The sequence below is a fragment of the Adiantum capillus-veneris genome, chromosome 15 (assembly GCF_014529385.1).
Source record: "Adiantum capillus-veneris isolate H3 chromosome 15, ASM1452938v2, whole genome shotgun sequence".
Classification (NCBI taxonomy): Eukaryota; Viridiplantae; Streptophyta; class Polypodiopsida; order Polypodiales; family Pteridaceae; genus Adiantum; species Adiantum capillus-veneris.
In genome coordinates, this window is record NC_140945.1 from 7277049 (window position 1) to 7286983 (window position 9935).

The window sequence follows — 9935 nt, forward strand, 5'->3', positions numbered from 1 at the left end:
TTGTTTACTCTTACTGTAATTTTTCTAGAAACTTTCGATCCCAAAATCTATTTATTTTAATTAGTCTTTTTCTAAAAATGAAACTTTTGGTCAATTATAATTTTCTAAACTAACTAATTAACTATGGTATAATTATCACAAGTAGATAATGATATTTGTGACCTCTGGTAATTATCTTTTAAATTTTCTTAATTATCTAATTTTCATAATTAATTTTTAGCTAATATTAGTATAATTTGACTTAAATAAATATCTATACTAATTTTCTAACCTGACATAATTATCACGGCTTCTTTATCATGTAATCTAACTCTAGTAAATAGCATGTAATCATGTAACATGATCTATTACTTTCTCTTTTAATTTTTAGCTAGAATTAGTATAATTTGACTTAGATAAATATCTATACTAATTTTCTAACCTTGATATAATTATCACAACTTTTTATCATGTAATGTAACTTTGATAAATAGCGTGCAATCATCTAACATGATTTACTAATTTCCTCCTTTAATTTTCAGCTAGAATTAGTATAATTTGACTTAGATAAATATCTATACTATTTTTCTAACCTTGACATAATTATCAGAGTTTGTTTTTCATGTAATCTGACTATGATAAATAGCATGCAATCATCTAACATGATTTACTAATATCTCGCTTTAATTTTTAGCTAAAATTAATATAATTTGACTTAGATAAATATCTATACTAATTTTCTAACCTTGACATAAATATCAAAGCTTGTTTTTCATGTATTTTATCTCTGATAAATAACATGTAATCATCTAATTGGCTACACTGATTATTAGCTAATTAGCTAAACTAATTATTTGTGTTTAAGATAACTATTCCAACTTTCTAATGTTGTTTTTTATCTCTGATAATTACTATGTAATTATATGAGTTAATTTACTAATTTTTTTTTTAAATTTACAGTCAAAATCAGATAATATTAGCTAATATAATTAGCTAAACTAAATATCTATGCATGACATATTTATCTCGGGTTTCTTACACTGATTATACCTTAATAATTACTATAAATTATTTAAGTAATTTAGTTAAATTTTCTCTTCAATTTATAGCTAAAGTTAGTTTAATCTGACCTACATAATAGCTATATTATTTTTCTAACCGCAAGATAATTATCATGACTTTTTTAACATATAAACTAACTCTGATAAATAGCACATAATTATCTAACCTATTTTTTAAACTTTTTCTTTTAATTTGTAGCTATAATTTGTATAATCTCGCTTAGATAAATAGCTATATTATTTTTTTAATCTCAAGATAATTTTCACGGCTTGTTTAACATGTAAACTAACTTTGATAAATAGCACCTAATTATGTAACATGTTTTTTCTAATTTCTCCCTTTAATTTATAGCTAAAATGAGTCTATTGAGACTTGAATAAATAGCTATATTATTTTTTTAACCTCAAGATAATTATCATGGCTTCTTTAATATGTAAAATAACTATGATTAATAGCACATAATTATCTAACATGGTTTTCTAATTTTCTTCTTTAATTTATAGCTAAAAATAATTAATTTAAATAATATTTTTTAACTATGAAAATTAACTTTATAATTTTTGAGCTAATTAAATAGTTTTTCCACCAATTTTTTGATTCAAAACAGCTAATTTTTGTCTAATTAATTATAAAAACTAATCAAAAAATTAAGAGATAATTTTTCTAGCATCTTGACAGTTTAACACAACTTTGATAATTATCTTATACTAATCTAAGTATAATTAGTATAATTATCTTTAATTTATGATCAAAAATATTATTTTTAGTCCTAATATGGCTTAATAATTAATTAGATTAATATCCCTAATCTTAATCTAAATAATGAGCAAAATATTAAGAATTAAGAGAGTAATTTAGAGTGTAAATAAGTTTAATTAAGAAAATATAGGTAAATTAGCATAATTTTGTTGATTAAAAAGGGGTTAAGCTAATTATCGTGGATAATCAACTAGATTTTTTTCTCTTTAGTGATTTTTTAGTAGAGTTCTCTCTATGTGAGAGAGAAATGGCCAGGACTCGGCGTCTCTCTGAAATTTTGAAGCAAGGGGTCATATTTATAGGTTTCTAGGCACTCACAGGCTAAAAATGACAGTAATTTGCATCCCAAGGCAGCCCTACAGCTCCACAAGCACCCCCCTGTTGCTAAAACTGGCTTGGGCATGCTCATGACTGCTCCACACAGTCCCCAGATGCACCAAATCGATTTTTTGCTATTATCTGATCCTTTTCATGATTAATATTGAAAATATAAGCAATAATCTGTAAATATCTAGGGATTTTATGATAAAAGTCTTTTGCAATAATGATTACCAATACCTTATAATTTATTTAATTAATTTAATCAACAGTGTAAACTTCCACTAGCCATAACTATGTCAATTTTTATCGGAATTCAATTCTGAAAATTTCTAACCATAGTAAAGTCATGATTACGGTTTCAAAAATACGAATATTTGTCATGGTCGGACAATTCTACATTGCTATTTCAATAATCATATCAATTTGATTAAGCTTTATACAGTCTTTAAGGTTTCAAAAACTGGAAAACTTACAATCACCCCAACTTAAGGAATTAAGATGTCCTCATCTCAACCAAAATTGGGAAAGTCTCATCTTCCCAAGTGGTATCTTCGATGGGATAATCTTTCCACTTTACTAAGTGTTACTGATTAAGTTCTTTCTAGTTTCAAGGATATAATGTGGTTGGAGTTTCTACAATTCTTTACTAATTACTTGCTACTCAATTTTTCTCCAAGAAACTCTCAATGTTGAGTCCATCTTAAAAACCTTCACAAACCATTTGTATAATCTCAAAAACCAGGTTAAATCGATTCCATAAAAGATCCGTTTTTCCACCTTGTCATCATGAACGCGCTCGGCATGTTCTTGCCATTCTGAGCAATTTGCGTTCGGCACAAGCTTCCACCATTGCACCAGAGGTACCCCCTCTGTGCTCTGACCTGGTCGACCAACAATATGTAAAGGGTTTTAAGAAGTATCATACCAAGAGTTCTTTTTGGCTTCTTATTAGTTAATACTTCCATATATAGGTCATTTTTCACGGAAGGCTATTGTGTGCACAAAGAATGTGAGTTGGTTTCTTGATAATTATCTTATTCTCTAGATTCAACTTCTTTTCTTACTATCGAGAACCTCTATCTCATTTGCTAGATCAACCCTTAATTTCTTGATTGAATGCTAATTTAAATTTAGATTCTTTAAGTAATTTTTGGAAAAGAAAATAATGTATACCATTATAATATATAAGTAACTCAAAGTTTTACATTATCGTTTATAGTGGTTTACAAAATTTTCTATTATTGCTAAGCTCTAGGATTGTTAAATGTGGCCAAGCGAGTGGCTCTTTCATCTTACTCATTCACTAAGGTTGGTTCTCTCATGATTTCATAAGCTCTGGCTCCTCTTACTCTTCCTCTACCTCGTCCTCCATTTCTACCTCCTCTTAGATTGTCTCCTTAATTTTGAGGAATGGTTCTAGCAGTAGCTCGAGGGTTTTGCTCTTCTCGACAATTATTTCTATAGTGCCCCATTTGATTGCATCCATAGAACCTGACGTTTACGAAGGTCTGCTCCAAGTTCACTGCTGCATCTACTCCACGTTATTGATATCCTTGGTTGAAAGTTCCCTTGGATCTTCTCCTAAAGGTATTAAATCCATTATGATTCCTTGTAGAGTTGGTTCCTTTAGTTGCAAGAAACTTGGCCCTGAGAAGGGCATCCTGAAGTGATGTAGGCCTTATGGCTTCAAGACATGTACTCAAGGGTTTATTGAGGCCTTGGAAAAAGCGAGCAATATGTTGCTCCATTGTCATCTGGGGAGCATAGCATTGTAAGGACACAAATTTTGTGTAGTACTCCTCTAGAGAGAGTCCTAGCTGGCGTAGACCAAAGAATTTGTTCACCTTCATAGCCTGATGTGCAGGAGGGAGATAGCATTCTTTGATTGCCTGCTTCATTTTCTCCCAAGATGGACTACTTGTGGGATTATCTCTGTAGTGTTGCTTCCACCAAAGTTTGGCATCTCCACTGAGACAGAACATACCCAATATTGTTTGGTTATCTAGAGCAGTTCCTGCAGCTTTGAAATAGTCATCCATAGCATCTAACCACGCTTTGGTATCTCGCTCTAAATTGGGTCCCTCTCCCTTGAAAGTAGTCATCCATAGCATCTAACCACGCTTTGGTATCTCGCTCTAAATTGGGTCCCTCTCCCTTGAAATAGTCATCCATAGCATCTAACCACGCTTTGGTATCTTGCTCTAAATTGGGTCCCTCTCCCTTGAAATAGTCATCCATAGCATCTAACCACGCTTTGGTATCTCGCTCTAAATTGGGTCCCTCTCCCTTGAAAGTAGGGAGTTGAACTTGCTTTAGTAGTATTTTTTTCTCTTGACTAACAATGTAAAGGCTATTTACGCAAGTATTTCCCTGAGATTGATTTAGTGGAATTTAGTACCAGATGAAATCCTTCTTACTTATACTTTTAACTTATCTCATACTCAAAACTTTTTCACACAGGATGAAGACAATTGCCAAACCATAACCAAAACTGCTTATAGCCGCTACCCATGAGAACCATAGTATGTACAAGAGTTAATACAATACACGAAGGTCCTACTATGTACAAAAGCGACGACAATCCTATACTAGAATCTTGTGGACTTTGGGTGGATCGGATATATGATCAATATATACAACATCTTTTGGTCCACTAAAACTGAGGCCTATACTTGTGGGCGTAATTCTACCTGGGTAGGTTACTTTAGACACCTGATCAAACACCCCCTGATTCTGTGATACTTGGGTACCAACTAGTACAAAGGTTTCCTCTGGATTCTCTGTCCCAACGAGAAAGTATACTTCAATCACTTGAAGATGTTTGGCCCATTTGAATCTCTTCATATTTAGTTCTAAACATTCTAACTCTCCCGCATCAATGAAGAAAATTCCACCAGATCCTGACCACTTGATCCTCCAAGTGGAAGAAGAAAATCTCTTATCTAGCCATTTCATCACGCTTTTTCGCATTGAATAGTGTTGGGATAGGCAAGCCCTCATAAGCCTAATGTTGAAATCCATGGATTTGCGGTAGGCCTCATGGAAATCTTTCTGCAAAGATGGGGATAATTCTCTCTCTTCCTTTCTCTCCCTCTTTTCAATTAAATACCTCTTTAATTGAATTTGTCAAAGATCATTTATTTCAACCTAGCACCTTAAACTTTTTCCTAGGTCCAAGACTTTAATTAACACACGCTTCGATACCACTTGTGGTCCCCAACCGGCCGCCGACACCGAACATCAGATGGGATCCTTGATAGATCTCTAGGCCAAATAAAAATGAGAGTCTCTAAACCGAAAAAATCCAAGGAATAGACCTTTACCATTTACAATGTCTTGGGTCTATAGCCCTAGAAGAAGACCTACTCCTGTCTCGCAGTGGAAACGGACAACATATTAAAACTCCTAAATTATTTTGGCCTTATAACTTCCACAAGTTGGGGGCTAAGGTATCCTCAACCAACGCTTTTTTCTCCCTAACAGATGTGAGGGCACAGCCCCGCTGGTTGACTCCTCTTCCAAGTGAAGAAGTTTTCTAAACGTTTTTAGTGTGTAGGGATGGATAGTTACCTGACTAATTAGGTCCACTTGTCCATGATTGACAGCCTTAGTCAATCCCCACTTGCCACCCCGCACTCACACATGATTCTTTTGTTTTCTAATTACTATCACATTGTTTTAACATTTAAAATGATGGTTTCTTTTAACTTTCCTTCATAGTAATTCCTTCAATCAAGTATTAAAGACAGCATTGAAAAGCATTCTTTTAACAAACAGACATCTTTAAACTCAAGACAGGGTACTGTTAATCAAAACATTGTCCATAATAACTTTGACCAGTACTCTTCTTGTCTCAAGACCATCTAAGGGTGAAAAAACGACACCCATTCCTTGTTCACAATCCGGGGTGGATAAACCCCCACCCAAGGTTCGAGGTGTCCATACACCAAATGAGTTGCCCATACAACCGGACGGCTCCCCTAGGATAAAAACGGTACCCTAACTTATGTTGAAACATCAAAACATGATACCGAGTAGAAACTCATCGTTCATGGGAATAACCGACTTATCTGTGGTTGGAAAGCCATCATTATCATCAATTTATACCAAGGAGTCGGAGGTGTCTAGAGACAGGCTGTCTTAAGGATGATCAATCATATCTTTCCTAATTCAACCAGTTTTAATCCAAACAATTTATTCCTAATTTACAAGCAATTGCACACTAGAAATTACCTTCCATTTTCGGCCAATTATTCCTTTTCTGATTCTTACTCACTCCTTATGTATGCAATGTTAACTTATAAAAGAACTTAAACTATTTAAAGACTTAATTGAATAATGGGAAACCTACCTAGGACTGATCGGCCATCTGCTGCTGCGCTAGCACCTGAAGATTCTTTTCTGTAGGCCTACTACTAGGCCCAGCTTCGTCGTCGTGTGACGCTCTAGTTTTTTTTGGGAGCTCTGTCCTCATCATCAGATGTAGGATTGAGTCGGATCCTTTTAGGTGCCATAACTTCTTATCCTTATGAAAAGGGCGTTTAATCGTTAGATAAATTATTCAAAAGCTAAACTTAACCTTTGTATTCAATAATAACCCAATCCAAGTTAAATTTATAGTCTTAATTGGTAAATTCTTGATCTAATAATTTCTTTTTTGTCTATATAGATATGATAACTTTCTCCAAAGCTTACCTAAGGGTTTTCTAAGCTCTTCCAATTTTCTTATAATTTTTTATATCTTTTTTTAAATTTTTCCATCGAGTTTTAAGCTTGGAATCTGCTTATTTTGAGCTTAATCTTTATTCTATTTACTTTCTCTTAAATATTTCATTTCCTCAACTTTATACCGTTGGTTTACCTTTACTGTAATTTTTCTAGAAACTTTTGATCCCAAAGTCTATTTATTTTAATTAATCTTTTATTAAAAATAGAGCTTTTGGTTAATTATAATTTTCTAAACTAATTAATTAACTATTGTATAATTATCACAAGTAGATAATTGTATTTGTGACCTCTAATAATTATCTTTTAATTTTTTAACTTAATTATCTAATTTCTATATTTAGCTTTTAACTAATATTAGTATAATTTGACTTACATAAATATTTATAATAATTTTTTAACATTGACATAATTATCACGACTTCTTTATCATGTAATGTAACTCTCATAAATAGCATGTAATCATGTAGCACAATTAAAAATTTTTTCTTTTAATTTTAAGCTAAAATTAGTATAATTTGACTTAGATAAATATCTATATTAATTTTCTAACCTTGACATAATTATCATAACTTTTGTATCATATATTCTAATTTTAATAAATAGCATGCAATCATTCTACATGATTTATTAATTTCTTCCTTTAATTTTTAGCTAAAATTAGTATAATTTGACTTAGATAAATATCTATACTAATTTTCTAACCTTGACATAATTATCAAAGCTTGTTTTTCATGTATTCTAACTCTAATAAATAGTATGTAATCATCTAACATAGTTTACTAGTTTTTTACTTTGATTTTTAGTAAAAATCAAATAATATTAGGTAAGATAACTAGCTAAACTGGTTATTTGTGCTTAAGATAATCATCTCGACTTTATAATGCTGTTTTTCATCTTTGATAATTACTATGTAATTATATGAATTAATTTACTATTTTTTTTAAATTTACAATTAAAATCAGATAATATGAGCTAATATAATTAGCTAAACTAATTATCTACGCATGCAAAATTTTTCTTGGGTTTCTTATAATGATTTGTACCTCTAATAATTACTATATAATTATCTATATAATTTAGCTAATTTCTTTCTTTAATTTATAGCTAAAATCAATCTAATTTGACCTAAATAATAGCTATATTATTTTTCTAACCTCAAGATAATACAATTTGTTTAACATGTAATCTAACTTTAACTAAATAGCACATAATTATCTAGCATGTTTTTTCAATTTCTCTCTTTAATTTATAGCTAAAAATTAATCTAATCTAACTTAGATAAATAGCTATATTATTTTTCTTACCTCAAGATAATTATCACGGTTTGTTTAACATGTAAAGTGACTTTAATAAATAGCACATAATTATGTAGCATGTTTTTTAATTTATTTCTTTAATTTATAGCTAAAATAAGTCTAATTTAACTTAGATAAATAGCAATTTTTATCGGAATTCAGTTTTGAAAATTTCTAAAATGACTTTAATAAATAGCACATAATTATGTAGCATGTTTTTTAATTTATTTCTTTAATTTATAGCTAAAATAAGTCTAATTTAACTTAGTCAATTTTTATCAGAATTCAGTTTTGAAAATTTCTAACCATAGTAAAGTTATGATTACGGTTCCAAAAATATCAATATTTGCCATGGTCAGACAATTCTAGATTGTTTTTTCAATAATCATATCAGTTAAGCTTTATACAATCTTTAAGGTTTCAGAAACTGGAAACCTTACAGTCTTAGTCAAAGAAGGAAGGAGATTCGATCTCTGAGGATAATGAAGCTCACCGGGGAGGTAGTAGCATATCATTATTTATGGAGTTAAAAATTTAGAAAACAAACACTACAATAGGGAAAGTTTCTCTATATCAAAGTGCCACCCTTTCCATCTGTTGGGCAATAGTTGCTCAAAAGGACATAACAAATCACAATGAGAGAGACCAAGACCTACATAATTGTAGAGAATACAAGAGTAATGTTTGCTTACACAAGGACACAATGAAATTCAATAAGAAAATGGACCATGGAGCACAAATATCAATCTCACCAATGGGTACATTCAACTCTGTGCAATCAAAGTATTATGGGATAGGTGAAATTACTTGATGTAAGCCAAAAGCACAACACACATATGGTGTAGGTATTTCAACTGTAGAGGGAGTCCTTAACATGATTTCAATCAGAACTACAGAATGCATAGTCTACTTGCAAAAAAGCTCCTACTAGAGAAACCATCATTTTTTCAATGTGAGTGAAGAGACAAAGAAGAAGCTCACATATTCAAGCCATAATGATAGAATTCTTAAAAACTTTCTTTATGAACTTGGATGTATTTTGATGTGTACAAGTGGGTTGAAGGTGTTAATACAATATGCTAAGATGTAAAAGCTAGTTATTCAAGTTTTTCAAAAGTATGGGCATACCAAATTTGGGTCTTGTCATAAGAACAAGAGTGGGAACATGCTTGCACTTTGGAGACAAGCGGAAATGATAACGTTGCAAGATGGTTCCAACCACCATCTTGGCCTCAACATTGGCAAATAGCTAGCCTATACAATTTTGTGGCCCAAATGAAAATGGAAAACATACCCCGGGCACTTTGTAGGCCTTTGAAATGCCCTCTTCAAATTTCTTAGGATGTAACTCCTTTGCATCAGATCCCCATTACAACTCATACTATTGCCATGCAATTATTGGCACTATAATTACATTGCCTGTAGGGATTAACAATTTTATGTCAATGTCTGCCTACCTAAACATTGCCACAACTAGAGGGTACAATCCTAGAGTCTCATTCATAACCATACCTACCTGCAAAAGAGTAAAATGTGATTTGGCCCTTTACATGATCTCAAAATATATGCAGTCGTATTCAACTTAGAAACCACTACTTGCTACTTGTGTTGCAAATCAAACACCACCTTGCCTTCTGCAAAACTATTCCCAAATGCTGTGTGGGAAATAATGTCAGTTGCCATAGTCCTAAACTCTTCAGCAACATCGATGGCCTCCTTTGCTTCAACTCGAGATTCCCATCTCTTTGTCATCTCAACCATTGATGATCCCATTATTGGAGCCATGGCCTA